The 15,000-nt window shown below is 42.9% G+C and overlaps 2 protein-coding genes across 2 annotated transcripts in view; one reads left to right on the plus strand and one right to left on the minus strand.

Annotated features, from left to right (window-relative positions):
• The window catches only part of LOC143285556 (set1/Ash2 histone methyltransferase complex subunit ASH2-like), a 69,031-nt gene that overhangs the window by 14,202 nt on the left and 39,829 nt on the right, over positions 1–15,000 (minus strand). The window lies entirely within an intron of this gene.
• The window catches only part of LOC143285531 (uncharacterized), a 21,704-nt gene continuing 20,369 nt past the window's right edge, over positions 13,666–15,000 (plus strand). The window contains exon 1 of the mRNA XM_076592909.1: positions 13,666–14,086. The gene's annotated coding sequence lies outside the window, so the exon portion shown is untranslated. The remainder of the gene's footprint in view (positions 14,087–15,000) is intronic.

Below are 15,000 nucleotides of genomic sequence, written 5' to 3' on the forward strand. Positions count from 1 at the left end.
AGAGAGACAGATAAAAATAGAAGAAAGACAGAGACAGAGAGAGAGCGAGGGAGACAGAAAGAGAGACACAGAGAGAGCATCCGTGAAATGTGGATGCGGCGTGACTGACTTCAGTACTTTAACCTCCACCTCCCACTCTCAGCCCCCAGCACATACCCCCATCCCCACAACCCTGCATACACTAACTTGTGCTGTATGTAAATCACAAAGCCTATCGTCACAACAATGGGTCTCTACTCTAGAGCTGTCTGAGATCATAACTGTTCCATGTCCAATTCTATATTCATTATTGAGAGGAGGGGGGGGAGGCAAAAACTGAACCTGCAGATTTCATGTTGTTTCAGTTTGTTTTGAAGTAAAATGAGGGGGAAAAAAACAACACAAATAACAAACAAAAAACAAAAAAAGCTTTAAAATAGTAAAGTGTGAAGACAGCTTCCTTTATATCCGTATCAAGTTCATGAGCATATATAAATACCGGTACACATTTTTACACAGAATGGGTAATTGATACAGATGATTTTAAAAGGACAGCAACAGAATGTTCCCTGCTGGAAGATTTTTAGATTTTGGCTTCAATTTATTCACAAGCGTTACTTATGCTGCACATAGTCTGGACAGACATGACTTAAGTGACTTAAAAGGATGGTGAGTCTGTCATTCTGAACATGGATTTACAAAGCCAAGTGATGGTGGTGCATAAATCATCAACTGTATTAAAAGCAAATACTGTTGTTGATACTGTTATAGCACCTTATCTTCAATCAGAGACGGAACTCTAAAAGCTTTATGAACACTGAGTCACAAGCACAACAGGTTGCCTGCATTGGTAGAGCTAGCTGACAGCTACCTTCAGGGCTCATCATTAATTTCCTGTGTCATTCCATCAGGCTTTGAATCAACTGCACTCATGCACACATGTCAGAATTTGCCAACGATCACTTATCTTTGCCATGGGTTCTTTAACATGTGTTAAGTGCATGCTGCACATGGGAGCTTGGTTTAACATCTCAACTGAATGACTAGCATCCAGACCACCTCAAGATCTAGTGGAGAGGGGTTGGGGGGCTGGGTTGGATATTGGTGTTTGGGATTCATTTCCATGTAGTCCGATTTTCTTGCTTCCTAAGCAGACAAATTAGCACTTGGCCTCCAGTCCAGAAGAGTAAGAGACAAAATGATCCCTTGCAGATTCTGCTGCCCTGTTCCTTGTGCACCAGTATGGCAGCAGTGACACCCACCTCAGCCAGCCTCTACAGCCAGCATGTGAAGGAGTCAAAGTAAAGGCATTAATAGACAGTCATCTGGTTCAGCCATGGTCTATGCCTGTAAGACTCAAGTCCATAGTGTTGTATTGTGCTGGATATGTACTGCATTGCATTGTATTGTATTTTGCTGCATTGCATTGCATAGCATTGTATTACTTTTTGTCACAAAGGATTTCTCTGTGTGAAATTCTGGCTGCTCTCCCTGGGGAGAATTCATCACCATAGTACACTGTCAACCATATTTTGTTTTTGTTTTTCTATCTACAAGTGTAAAAATAAGAAAGGGAGAAAGAGCCAAGAATCAAACAGCCCCAGACTGCTTTCATTTCTACAGACTATGCACATGGGAACTGTACAGCGCTGCCTTGTGGAGACAGAGGAGAGGTGTGAGCACCGAAGGATTCAAACTCAAGGGGCTTTCTCTTGGACCATTCTCTGTTGGACTTGGGATGGAAGATCAGCAGACTAAGACATGATTCATCCGCCTTCCTTCATAGCTTCTCTTCCTCTCCTTGACAAACAGTGACTGAAATGGCTCCCAGAGTGGGTGAATGGCTGTACGGAAATGAAGCAGCAAGAGGTACTGCCGTCTCTCCCCCCATCTTAGCTGTGACTGGCAAAGTCCAGACACATTTTCCTTGGTCTGAATGGAACCCATGTACAAGGTGGGACTTTTATGATCTGTGTGAGTGATACAAGTGTACAGAATGAGTGGACACATTGCAACCAGCCTGAAGCATGCCAAACATGTAACCAGACAGTGCACAACCACTCAGAGAACTAACTGAACCATTACCACTAGGCAGAGCACTCTCAGATTTCATTTTCATCAAAAAACAAGATATGAATGCAATACGCACAGGAAGGGAATTCATAATGTACATGATTGTATCTGAGGATACATGATTGTATCTGAGGATTCGGAAAGCAACAGTTTGTTTTGTTTCTACAGCAAAACAGTACACTGATGGGTATTGAGAGATGTGGATTGTTATGTCATGCAAGGAAAAACAATGGCTTACTGGTGAACTTTTAACTCATCATCCATGATGAGCACTTTAAGGTACCATTAGTCAGTCAGTTCTGTGGGAGGAGAGGGGGGCATGGAGGAGTTTCTTGGGTTGAAGACTGGAAAAGGAGAATATAAACTCTATGTGTGTGTATGTGTGTGTGTGTGGGGGGGGGGGGGGGGGGGAGGGCGGAGGGTGGAAGGGAGAGAAAGAGAGAGAGAGCAAAATCAATTTTTGATTGATTGATTGATGTGAATACTTATATAGCGCCTATCCTCGGTCAGAGACCAAGCTCTAAGCGCTTTACATACACGGGGACTTTTGCACCACAGGCTGCCTACCTGGGTAGAGCCGACTGACGGCTGCCACTGGGCGCTCATCATTCGTTTCCTGTGTCATTCAATCACATTTCAGACGCACACGCATACACACACGGACAGACATGTAACATTTTACGTGTATGACCGTTTTTATTTACCCCGCCATGTAGGCAGCCATACTCCGTTTTCAGGGGTGTGCATGCTGGGTATATTCTTGTTTCCATAACCCACCGAACGCTGACATGGATTACAGGATCTTTAACGTGCGTATTTGATCTTCTGCGTGCGCATACACACCAAGGGGGTTCAGGCACTAGCAGGTCTGCACGTATGTTGACCTGGGAGATCAGAAAAATCTCCACCCTTTACCCACCAGGTGCACCGAGATTCGAACCCGGGACCCTCAGATTGAAAGTCCAGCGCTTTAACCACTCGGCTATTGCACCCGTCTTAACTTACTCAGCTTCTGTTTATTTGCATTTTATCTTTTGCACATGTTTGCACTTTTTAACAGTGAATTTACTCTGCATGTGGGTAGACAATAAACCAGTCCCGAGTCTAAGGGAGGGAATACAGTGCAGACATACAGGCTGACGAAAAGAAAAAGGAAGGATGTCAGAAAGGAATGCCACAGAATACACCCCACCCCACCCACTCCACAGCCTCTTTCACATGGACTACCCACCACCTGGCAACTCACCCAGATCAAGCCAACAAAAACCCAGGCTCAATGTCTGGGCAAAACGCAATCAAACAACTCAAGCTACAGGCCCACCTGTTGTAAAGTGCAGCGAGCCCTGGGTCGGGTTCAGGTAAACCTGTGTGCAGAAAGGGGGAGCCTTCATTTACCACTGATTACCTTAACTCTGTGGGGGTGTTTACTGTTTAGCCTGGGCCACAACTTGAGAAGGAACTGCAATCACTAACTGCACAGCAGATTGCAGACTGAACAGCGGCCCTGATCACAGCCAGCTTGATGGGGATAGTACTTGAGGAATCAGATACTTTTACTAAAATGACTGACAAGTTTCCTGGCAGTTTTTCTATCTCTTTCACCTGAATGACACGGTTTTTTTTTGTTTTTTTTAATGAAAAGTGCTCATCTGTAATGGTGACCACAATGTGCACTAAGCAGAAACTGCAATCACTGCACAGCAGTGTGCAGACACAACAGAAGCCCAGATCACAGCCAGCTTGATAGGGATAGTACTTGAGGAATGAGATACTTGTACTAAAAGTGAATGACGAGTTTTCTGGTGATCTCTCTCTCTCTCTCCTGAATGGCATGTTTTGAATCAAAAATGCTCATCCATAATGGTGACAACATGTACACTGAGACCTACCCCCTCCCTACCTCTATTTCCCAGGCAAATAAACCAAACCTAGACATTAACCCCCTCCTCAGCTCCCATCACTCCCCTTTCTTGATCACTCCCACCCTCCCCCAATTTTTTTTTTTTTTAACAACCAGACTCTCCTTCCTCCATGAACACACACACACACACACGCACACACTGAATACTGTAACACACATCCATATGGACATAAATGTCAAACATACATGTGCACAACAAACATTCAAGCTGGAGTTCGATCGCACAAAATGCGCACAAAAATGTGCACACGCTCTGTGCTCTTGGGACACAGAACAGACCTGTGTTAAAGATATGATCCAGGCTGTCTGCTTTGGCAATGATCAAGCAAGAGATAATATCAGTTTCTGCTGTGTTCCAAAACAAATCCAAGCCGTGCACATGTCACTGTACCATAGCACAAAGTCCATTCATGGGGATGACAGCAGCACAGTAGGGGATCAAGGCTTCTTGTGTTTTTTTACTTACTGACAGTATATGTCTCATGACAAAGGCACAGATGAAAAGTTCCAAGATAAATCAGAAGAAAGGAGAGTCACTAAAGATCTGTTTCCAGGCCAGTCTACTCCTCCTGAAAACATCCTCATTTTTCTTTCCAATCCTTGTGATGAGAGAGGGGAAAAAAAGGAAAAAGAAAGAAAATAATACAGCAGCTATTTTGTGTATGCATGCATGCGTGCGTGTGTGCTCCATTTTTACATCTTTTAACTTCGAAGAGATAATTATCAGACTTCAGTCTATGTGTGCATGCATATGCTCATGTGCATGCACGCATGCCTGTGTTCATGCGTGTGAATGTGTGTATATGTGTATGCATGCAAACGTGTCTGCGCGAGCATGTGTGTGTGTTTGTGTGTGTATTTGCATGCCTTGATTGTGCCAACACTTGTCGAGTCCTACATTACAACTGTGTCATGCTGTAGTACCCTTGTGTGAATGTGTACCATGCGCATGCATGAATGTCTGTTTGTTGATAGAGAGACTGACAAGAAAGATCACGTAGGATTGTGTTTCCTGAAGGAAGCAACAGCTGATCTTGGCAGTGCATCTCTCACACACACACATATTGCTTCCAAAGACCTCTTAGACTGTTCTCCCCATTTCCTTTCATCTTCCTGGGTTGTTTTTTTTTGGCCTTCAATTATTAACATTCCCATTTGATGCTGAAAAGTATTGGTCCTGATCCCCATTTTATCACCGAAAAGAATGTAAAACACAGGTCAAAAGATAATACAAGTAAAATCTTCTCTATCATTTACTTTTTGCACTCAGGATATCATTGCAGAAAACCCATCTGACTGACTTTTTAATGTTTGTCAAAATTTAAACACAGTAAAGCTAACAACATGTCTGAACTCACAGTTATAGCATCAATTACAGTGTCAGATGAATATTTAGTCAAATTATTTGTTCATTTGCTGTCAAAGTTTTTATGGAATTTTGATATTTTCAACAAGTATCAAAAGAGATTAACAGATTCCAATTTAGTCAGGAATGTTTTGGAATTGCTGAAAAATCTAAAAATACACATGGATGATGGATTACCACAAAAGTACACATCCAAAATCTCTGGGCAAAGTAAGAAGTCTGTTAGTGTTTTCTCATAATGCTTCGGGCCATTCTAGGATTACCCAGATTGATGAAATGCTCAGACCAGGAGTGTGAGATGACTGTGTGTGTGTGTGTGTGTGTGTGTGTGTGTGTGTGTGGTGCACATGAATATGTGCCTACACACTATCTGTTTATTCATCAACTCATTTTACCATTACCCATTGTTTTTATTCATATCACTTTTTCTCTATTTTCTATTTCGTTTCATTTATTTATCTAATTTCATATTTAAATTTTGTTTCTATTTACTATTTTTTAATCCATCAATTCATTAATCTAATCATTTATGTATCTTATTTTACTCCATTTCATTTTTATTTCCCTCAAGGCCTAAGTGTTGGGTTACGCTGCTGGTCAGGCATCTGTTAGCAGATCTGGTGTAGCATATATGTATTTTTCCGAATGCAGTGAAACCTCTCTGAGTAACTGAACGAACCGAGCTGAACTGCATGCATGTATTTGTGCATAAGCTTACACATGCGCACGCTTACTAAAGTGGGCATCTACACTCACTGGGAAAACATTCCTGTCTTCTGCTAAGTCATCTGTTGAGCAAACAGTGAGGCAGGCAGTGGGGGAGTGGGGGGGGGGGGGGGGGGGGGGGGTTCATCACAGGTGAGGTGGAACAATTGCTGTGACATACCCCCAACACAAGCCCTTGTTGATACAGTGACTGCCAGTCCCTATTCTGCACCATTACCTGTCAGACATGTGCTGCTCTGCTCAGGTGCCCCCCCTCCCTCCTCCCCCCCTTTCAACTCCCCTTGTCTCCTGTACTGGGGGAACACTTGCAGTTCTGGATAGGTCCCATGGCAAAAAGAGAGAGAAGGGTTGGGACACACACAGGACCTAGTCAACTGAGTCCATGCTGTGCAAGACACTGTGTTGCAACAATGTGCATGTGGGCAAACACACAGTGCGCAAAAGTTATACATGTGGTTTATGGGGTGCACACATACACAAACACACATACATATATCTGCAGATATACATAAAAATATCAAAATGTCTCTTGACGAACACTTTTTACACTTCCTTATCATATCTAATCTTGTTTGTTGGATCAGTAATTTTCTCATTTCTAAAATACAAGTCAGTTATAACTGACTTGCAAAAAAAAAAAGAAAAAGAAAAAAAAAGTACTAACATAGTCTCCATTTTTTAGTTCAGCTAGTTCCATGTTCATAATCATATTCCACATTTCTGAGTGACTGACACTTCACACTGCTAAAGCCAGATAGCTGGCACACATTTTCAACCGCAACACAATATCCCTACTGAACAGAGGAAGCCAATATTTGGGATTCTAAGAAACAGGAGACCATTTCATTTCCTCTCCTGGACAAGCAGAACAACAAAGCAGCCATGTGATGGTCTGCCTTAGTCTACCTGTTTCTGATGACCCTCAGAACAGCAAACAGAACCACTACCAACTACAGTGATTGCCTGAATTCTGTTACGAGTGGTTTGACGATGCCACAACTGGTTGTCACACACATTGAAGTCCATCAATCAGCACATACATTGATGTTTTGAACAGAGTGATCTGTATAATTTCGTAAGTATATCATGACCAGTCACTCAGGAGGGGGTAACAGATACCAAGGGGTCATGAAAACACTCCAGATGTAATAAGGCATTTGCTTTGTTGTGCTGTTGTTGTTTTATTGTTGTTTTTTTGGCGCTTTGTATTTGACTTGAGACTTGAGACATGGCAAAAATTCACTGTACATCGGATTTGATAATGGAAACACACACACACACTTTCCCAAAGTTATATTAGCAAATGCTCCTTACTTAATCCTTGCTGAATACCACCCCAAGGTGGTATTTGGACATTCAAAGTGTAAAACAAACACTTTTCTGTCCAAGCCATGTTGATATCAAATATCAGACATATCTGGTCACACCATTAGCCATTGTTCACTGGTAGCCGGACCTCCTGCAGTAGGAAACACCGTGACCCAGGATTGTGAGGCTGATGGATGGGCACTGGCCTGATTCAGTCAAGCTGATAATGGACATGGCCGCACAATCAGCACACAGCAGACCATGAATCAGATTGGATCCACAGCACAACATGCCCATATATAGGTGGCTATACTGGTTTGCTGGCAATACACAGGCTGTCCATCTCACTTCCAACAACCATGACACATTGCCCTTATGGTGCTCTCAATGGGTGACCAGGCACAGGCCCCAGTCATTATCAATCAAAAAACAATGCCACAGATTCTCTCTCTGTCTCTGACAGTTCTCAGACCCTTCTGAAGTCAACAGTAGTGTCATGCAATCACCACTATTGTCACTGTCAGAAAATATTTCCACATCACCACTTAAAAACATTATCATCCAAGTAATGCCACATCAAGCATCATGTCATCTCATCTGCAACAATTCAAACCTGGATCAGATAGCATTTATAATGACTAACCTATGCTCTAGTATGAAAAGAAACAACCTACCAACTTGCATGAGTAAACTTAAGCACCTTCTCCACTCCATGTTCAAAAGGTTCAGCATCATGTCCCCCGATACTTTTTGTTTAATCTTGTTTGGTTTTTCCCCTTCAAATCAATGACACCAACATGGCTGACTGTTTGACATGAACTTTGGAACTATCACAGTTCCACAAGTGGAAAGAAACCCGAATGGCACTCAGCCGTGGTGCAGTCTGGAAGCAGTGTCTCATCCTGCCAGTGTCTCAATGACCCTCCTTTAACTTTCTCATGTCATGACCAACATGTTGGGTCAATGCGAAGGTCAGGCCTCTGCTTTTTTATGGTTATTTTTAGCAATTGTGGTGTAGCGTAAGTGGATCATTCTGCACATTTTGATACCTCCTTGAGAATGAAACTTATACCCCTCCCACTCATTTAATAAACTGCAATACCAACAGCAATACCATGACTTACAATATTTGTTTAATCATGCATAATTATATATCATATTTATTTACATATGCTTTGCCAAAGACCTTCAAGAGAATAAAACTAAAGCAAATGCATTTTTGTCTATGGAAATTATATACATTAACAATCATCTGCTCAGACTTAAAAGAACCCCCCCCCCCCACACACACACACACACACAAACTTCTGCACACACAAATGGCATCAATTGACCAAATTTTCAACTTAATGTAACCTTTATTGCAGTTTTGCACATTGTTTGTTTCGTTTTTTAATTTTTTTACTTTGTGAAGTAGCATATTTATAATTTGTAGATTTCTTCTCCTTTTTTTTTTCATTTATACTTTTTTCACCTTTCTGTATAAACTCTATTTGCGTGCGCGCACATCTACACACACACATGCAGACACACACACACACATACACAACCACCAACAACAACAGACTGCAATTCAGTGACAGCTGCCAGATGCAATCTACATACGCTCCTTTTTCGTTCTTTGTGGTTACAAGGTAAGCAACAAAACCATCTGTTGCAACATCTTCAATAGCTGAACCATAGAGTCTCCTGGTTTGAAAGGACACATTCTTACCACATTAATCAATACGAGTTCTCTGGTTTGCTGAAGGGGAGAAAAGCAAAACAAAACAAAAACATGCCCCAAAATGAATAAGTAAATGGAGTAATAAATAATTATAACCAATAAAAGTGACTTGAGTATGTAAACAGTTTTTTCTTCTTTTTTTTAAGTATGTAAACAATTACATTACTTATCTACTAATTTTTTGCTGATCTTTTTTATTTTTTAGGAACGTACACACACACACACACACACACATACGAGTGTGCATAAATGAAATTAAAATACAACAGAAAGAAAGAAAAGAAAAAAACTCAAAAGATCATGTGTGTTCATGACTGAGCCGGCATTTGAGATTGAAATCGACAGAAGGATGGACAGAGAGAGAGAGAGAGAGAGAGAGAGAGAGAGAGAGAGAGAGACAGACAGACAGACAGACAGACAGACAGAGAGAGAGTTAAAAAAAAAATAATAATAATAATAAAAAAAAAACCCTCATCCGATCTCTTCACGCCAGACGTGTTTACTGGGATGATACAACTGATAGCATCCTAACTCCCCCACCAAAAAGACTCGCAGCTCAGCAGAAAAGACAGCCGTCTGCCTATGGTTATCTGACAGAGACAGGCAGGCCCACACAGGCTTGCACAACCCTACCACCCTACGCCCCACCCAGACCCCCATCTCCCCCCTCAAGCCCCCTACACTATCCCCAAACCCCCAGCAAAAAAAGAGTGGGATTCTCTTTCTGACCCGCACTTTAAACATTGTATGACTGAGGGGAAAGGCTAACACTATAAAACGTAGTTCTAATTCTTCTCTTCCATCTCTTGACTGCACACACCTACTGATGCTACTGGTGTTATGTTGTCAGGCAGGATACCTCCCCCCCCTCAAGCTCCCCATCCCCAGACCCCATCAGCAAGAAGAGGGTGGGACTCCCTTTCTGACCAGCACTTAAAACATTTTATGACTGCGGGGAATACTAAACAAGAAAACGTAGTTCCAATAATTCTTCTCTCCCATCTCTTGACTGCACACACCCACTGATGCCACTGATGTTCTGTTGTCAGACAGAATGCCTTTCTCTTTCTCCATAAATCACCCCCAGCCCTATACAACCAGCACACTTACTGTTCTTATCCGTGATACCTTCCCCGTGCTGTGTGTATTGTGTTGTGCCATCGTCTTGCCTTGCCGTGGTGCTGTACTGCTACCTGATACGCTAGCGTTCACAAACTTTCTTTGCTATTTCCCTTTAAAACATTTTGCTGCTGTTATCTACATCCCAGTTTGTTTTTATTTGGAACAGTTATGGTTGCGTTGCGTTGTTTTCTGTTTGGAACAGTTAATGTTTCATTGTGTTGTTATTTGTATGGAACTATTATGGTATCGTTGTGTGGTGGGTCCCCCCCCGATTGCTTGTTCTCTCTCTCTCTCCCTCTCTCTCTGTGCATGTGTGTGCGCGCGCGCGCGCGCTCGTGCATGCGCTTGTGCATCCAAGCATGCTTTTGTTTGCCTTTCTTGGACCATTCTTGTGCCGACAATAAGTTTTAAATTGGGTCAGAGTACACAGTTATTATGTTCACATGTTTAGTGAATACACAAAGAATGAAAGGAGGTCCTGTGAGAGAATGCCGAGACTGAGCTAGATAAAAACTTAACATGGTTAAGTGTAAGAGTGTGCATTCGGACGATTCCTCTTTTGCTTTTTTTCTTCTTTTTTTGTTTGTTTTGTTTTGTTTTGTTTTGTTGTTTTTTTTGTTGTTGTTTTTTTAAATAGAAGTTTTGACTAATAAATACGGTATTGGCTAACTGTGTGTCACAGTGTGGAATATATTGACCAAATTCCACTGAGGCTGTGTCACGAAGCAATGAAGGGACTGTGCTTAAGCTTCACAACTTGTTCTGTTCCTTCTATACTACAACTGCTTATATATCGGCGTGGAGAACTGGAAGAATGAAGGAGACAAGACATACGCACTTATTGGCATGAACACACACACACACACACACACACACACACACATATATATATATATATATATAGAGAGAGAGAGAGAGAGAGAGAGAGAGAAACACACAACAGACTGGCGGCAGAACCTGATAAACAAAGACTGAGAAACAGACAGGCTGACAGACAGACAGACAATGTCAGCTGTGGTAACATTTCCATGGGCAGACCTGGAAGACTCCACAGGCCTGCTGCTATCCTCCCTAATTAACACGCCCCCCTTCGTCTTTTTCGCCACACTGTTCCCGCGTCCTTTAACCCCTTTCTGATTACCAAGGTGGAGCTTCACATCCTCTTTCATACTGCAACTCAGGCCCTTTTATCAGAAAATCCAGGGTTTCACGTGCAACCCCTCCACCTCACCCCACCCCCTACACCCCCCTGTGAATTACGGGGACAGAGCGTTACTAACATCTAATTACTGAAGTTGGGGCGAGGATGTATACCTGACAGGCTGTGGAGGTGAGGAGTGCAGTGGTGGTGGCTATACAGCGAATACCTCTAAAATTAAGGTTAGGACTAAGAAAAAAAATATAAGAAATTAAATGAAAATGGAAAAAAGAGCAAAACATGTACAGTGTGTGTGTGTGTGTGTGTGTGTGTGTGTGTGTGTGTGTGTGTGTGTGTGTGTGTGTGTGTGTGCGCGCGCGCGCGCGCGCGTGCAGACTGTGATCCATACCAGCGCATATGTGACATTTAAAAAAAAATACATATCTATCCTTTCAACCTCTTCTCCCTCGCTGATGAGCATTTATTCCTTATCCACTTTTGTTGAATTTTAACCCATCATACTAAAAAGAGCCAGTGTTCAAGCTGATGTTAGAGACATCATTCCTTGTTGCAAGGCTGCGTTTCTGACAAGACCTTTCCAGATGGCAGGCAAGCACAAGGTAAATATCACTGTTCGCAGGAAGGTGACATCTCTTTCTTCCTGGTGAAACCCTTGCAGCAGTTGCTGAGTGATCCCACTGAGCTCAGTGTTGAGCCCACCCACAAGCTTCTGTGAGTACACAGGTCTGTTTACAGCAAACTGTTATGCCAACGTCTGTCAGTCCTGAACACACGCCCACACACACACAAACACGACCCCCTTCCCCTCCCACCCCCCACACACACACCGAGAGAAGACAGGCACAGAAAGAGAGAGACTGTGAAAGAGAGAGAAATACGAGCAATACAACATCTCATTCAGGTACTTTGTGCTTCCAAATAGCATAATTATACCGGATACCTATGGCCTACGTCTCTACACTCCTATAGGTTTTTTGTTTTGGTGTTTTTTTTTGGTTTTTTTACTGAAACAAATCTTCCTATCAACACTAGCAGTTCAAGCATGATGGGCACCATCAATCTTTGTGAAACGATGACCCTGAGAGGACTGGGCATCACTCACCCGGCCTCATTTTTACCTTCTCCAATTCGATGCTGGGGACTCAAACACTGCTGAACCCCCCCCCCCCCCCCCCCCCCCAACCCCCCTTCAAGGTTAAACGTTTGCCCCTCTTCAACCATGAGTCCACATTTGAGAAAGATCCCATTACAAACAGGCACACAGAAATTCATGTGTTCTGCAGCCAACATATACTTTGCCTTGGTTCAATCCTACGCAGTCATCTCTCTTCTTCTAGTTCTGTTTCTGTCTTCTTTCTTTTACAAGGGGGGCGTGGTGCAGAGGGGAAGTCCATCAAGAATGAAAAAAGTTAAATCTCAAACCATTCTTTATCCATGAAACGTGCTGGTAAATTTTGCGTTTTCATTGTAGGGGGAGGGTTGGGGGTGAGGGCGGGGGCGGGGGAGGGGGGGCAATAAAGCCAGACGAGCATCAATGGACATCACATTAAAAATAAAAAAAAACAACTGATAAAGTAACCTCACCTTTACCAGTTTATGCAACACTAAACAGACTTGTCGCCATCACAATCGAAACTGATTAATACTTGTTTCCAACCACTTTATGACCTTTAATTTTGATATTAAAAACCGTAAGCAATAAAGGCCATTCAAAATTAATTTTGCTCTCATTTCTGCAAAACTGAAGGTTGGTGTAACACTTGCACGGCCAATACTAATACATCCTTGCAAACTTTGCTACCCCCTTCCTACCAGCAACCCCCTACCCCTCCCTTCTAATAACCCCCTGATACGCACGCACATACGCACGCACACACACACACACACGCACGCGCACGCACACACACACGCACGTGCGCGCGCGCGCGCACACACACACACACACACACACACACACACACGCCCGTCCAAGACGGATCTGCATCCATCTCCTCCGACAAGCTTTCATCCCCACCTTCCAAAAACAAATCAGAAAAGGGCGAGGTTGAAGGCAATGCCTGCCTTGCTCCCTGTGGCTGAGAAAAGGGAGGGAGTAGCTAGTATATAGAGGGAGGAGGGCCTTTGTACACACAGCACGGTCTTGGGTTGCATACGCCTCACATTATTCTAGCCAGCCGGCGTGGTGGTATGGTGGTGGTGACTGACAAGAGAAGCGTGGAGACCCGAATGCTGTAAAGCCGTAGTAATGGACAAAGGGGGTATGTGATGCCCGAGTGATGGGGAAATCAGTGTAGTGTGCCGGCACTGTGACTGTTCGTACTGAGTGAAGGACAAGTAAAGCCGTGAGTCAGCCTGCCTATCTCCACTCTCACTCAGTGTAAAACTGCAGACGGTACAAGTTCGGAGTAGCTTTTCCAAACCCTAGCAAAAACCCTAGTTGGTCAAGACTCTTTGACCCACTGCGATACATGTCTATGCTCTGACCCTAGTCCATCGGTCGGCCACAACCAACATCAAGTGACAAATCGGTTGGCAGCTCTGAAGTGGATCACTAGTGGTCGCTTTCTTCTTCTGCCGGTCTGGCTCCTACCAGGGGCACTGCTTACTGACTGAAATCACTACACTGTGGAATTATAGCAACTGACACACGAATGATTTTATAACAAAACCACCTTCACGACGGCGGCAGAAGCGGCTTTTCGAAAGGTAAGCATTTCGTGTGCAATGACTTCATTAAGGACAAGTAATGTGAATCAATAAAGTAACAAATGTGTTGTTCATGTTATCTGTGGAATGAAAAATTAATGTTTTTCTTAGCCTCCCCCCCCCCCCCCCCCCCCCTTCTCTTGTAAAAAATGACATGCGGTCAGTGATATTTTCCGGTCAGTTGATACAGTAGCATGACATCTCCGTGGCGACTAAAAGTCATGCCCTTCCGAAAAACCTGTCAGTTAATGAGGTGTAATTGAGTGAAAAAAACGATGTGGGGTCACAAGCGTGACCGTTCCGGAGTCCCGACGGCGCCTGCCCAACTGATGGTGGCAGGTCCAGAGTCAGCGGACGTACTGTATTGCTGGGGCTGTCATGCATGCATGCTTCCTGTGTGCCACATTTTCAACATAGTGTCGGTAAAGTCTACACACACACACACACACACACACACAAAGTTAAAAAAAAAAAATATATATATATATATATATATATATATATATAAAGCACGGGATAATCTGTTTTCACTTGGCACAGAGTTTGACTGAGTTGCATACGCCTATTATTGTAACCGTCATGTGTACTTTCGTGGCTCACAAACGCGGAACAATTATTCATTAGCTGTGCTTCCAACCTTGCTCTGATAACCAGCTCTAGTTTGTTTGTTTTTTCTCTCTCCCTCAACGTGCTCACACAACAAAACAAAACAAAAAAAAAAAAAAAAAAAAAAAAAAAAAAAGAAGTTCCGGGCCGAAGTTCCATTTTCCTCATCTGCAACCAATTTGGGACTGATAAAAATAGCAATGATGCTCATCTAATGAAGACTGAAGATTATTTCGGATAATCGACGTTTTTATTTTATTTTATTGTATTCTATTTTTGTTTTTAAGGAAGCGAATGCCCATAATTCA

Source organism: Babylonia areolata, chromosome 1 (assembly GCF_041734735.1).
Source record: "Babylonia areolata isolate BAREFJ2019XMU chromosome 1, ASM4173473v1, whole genome shotgun sequence".
In the NCBI taxonomy this organism is placed as follows: Eukaryota; Metazoa; Mollusca; class Gastropoda; order Neogastropoda; family Buccinidae; genus Babylonia; species Babylonia areolata.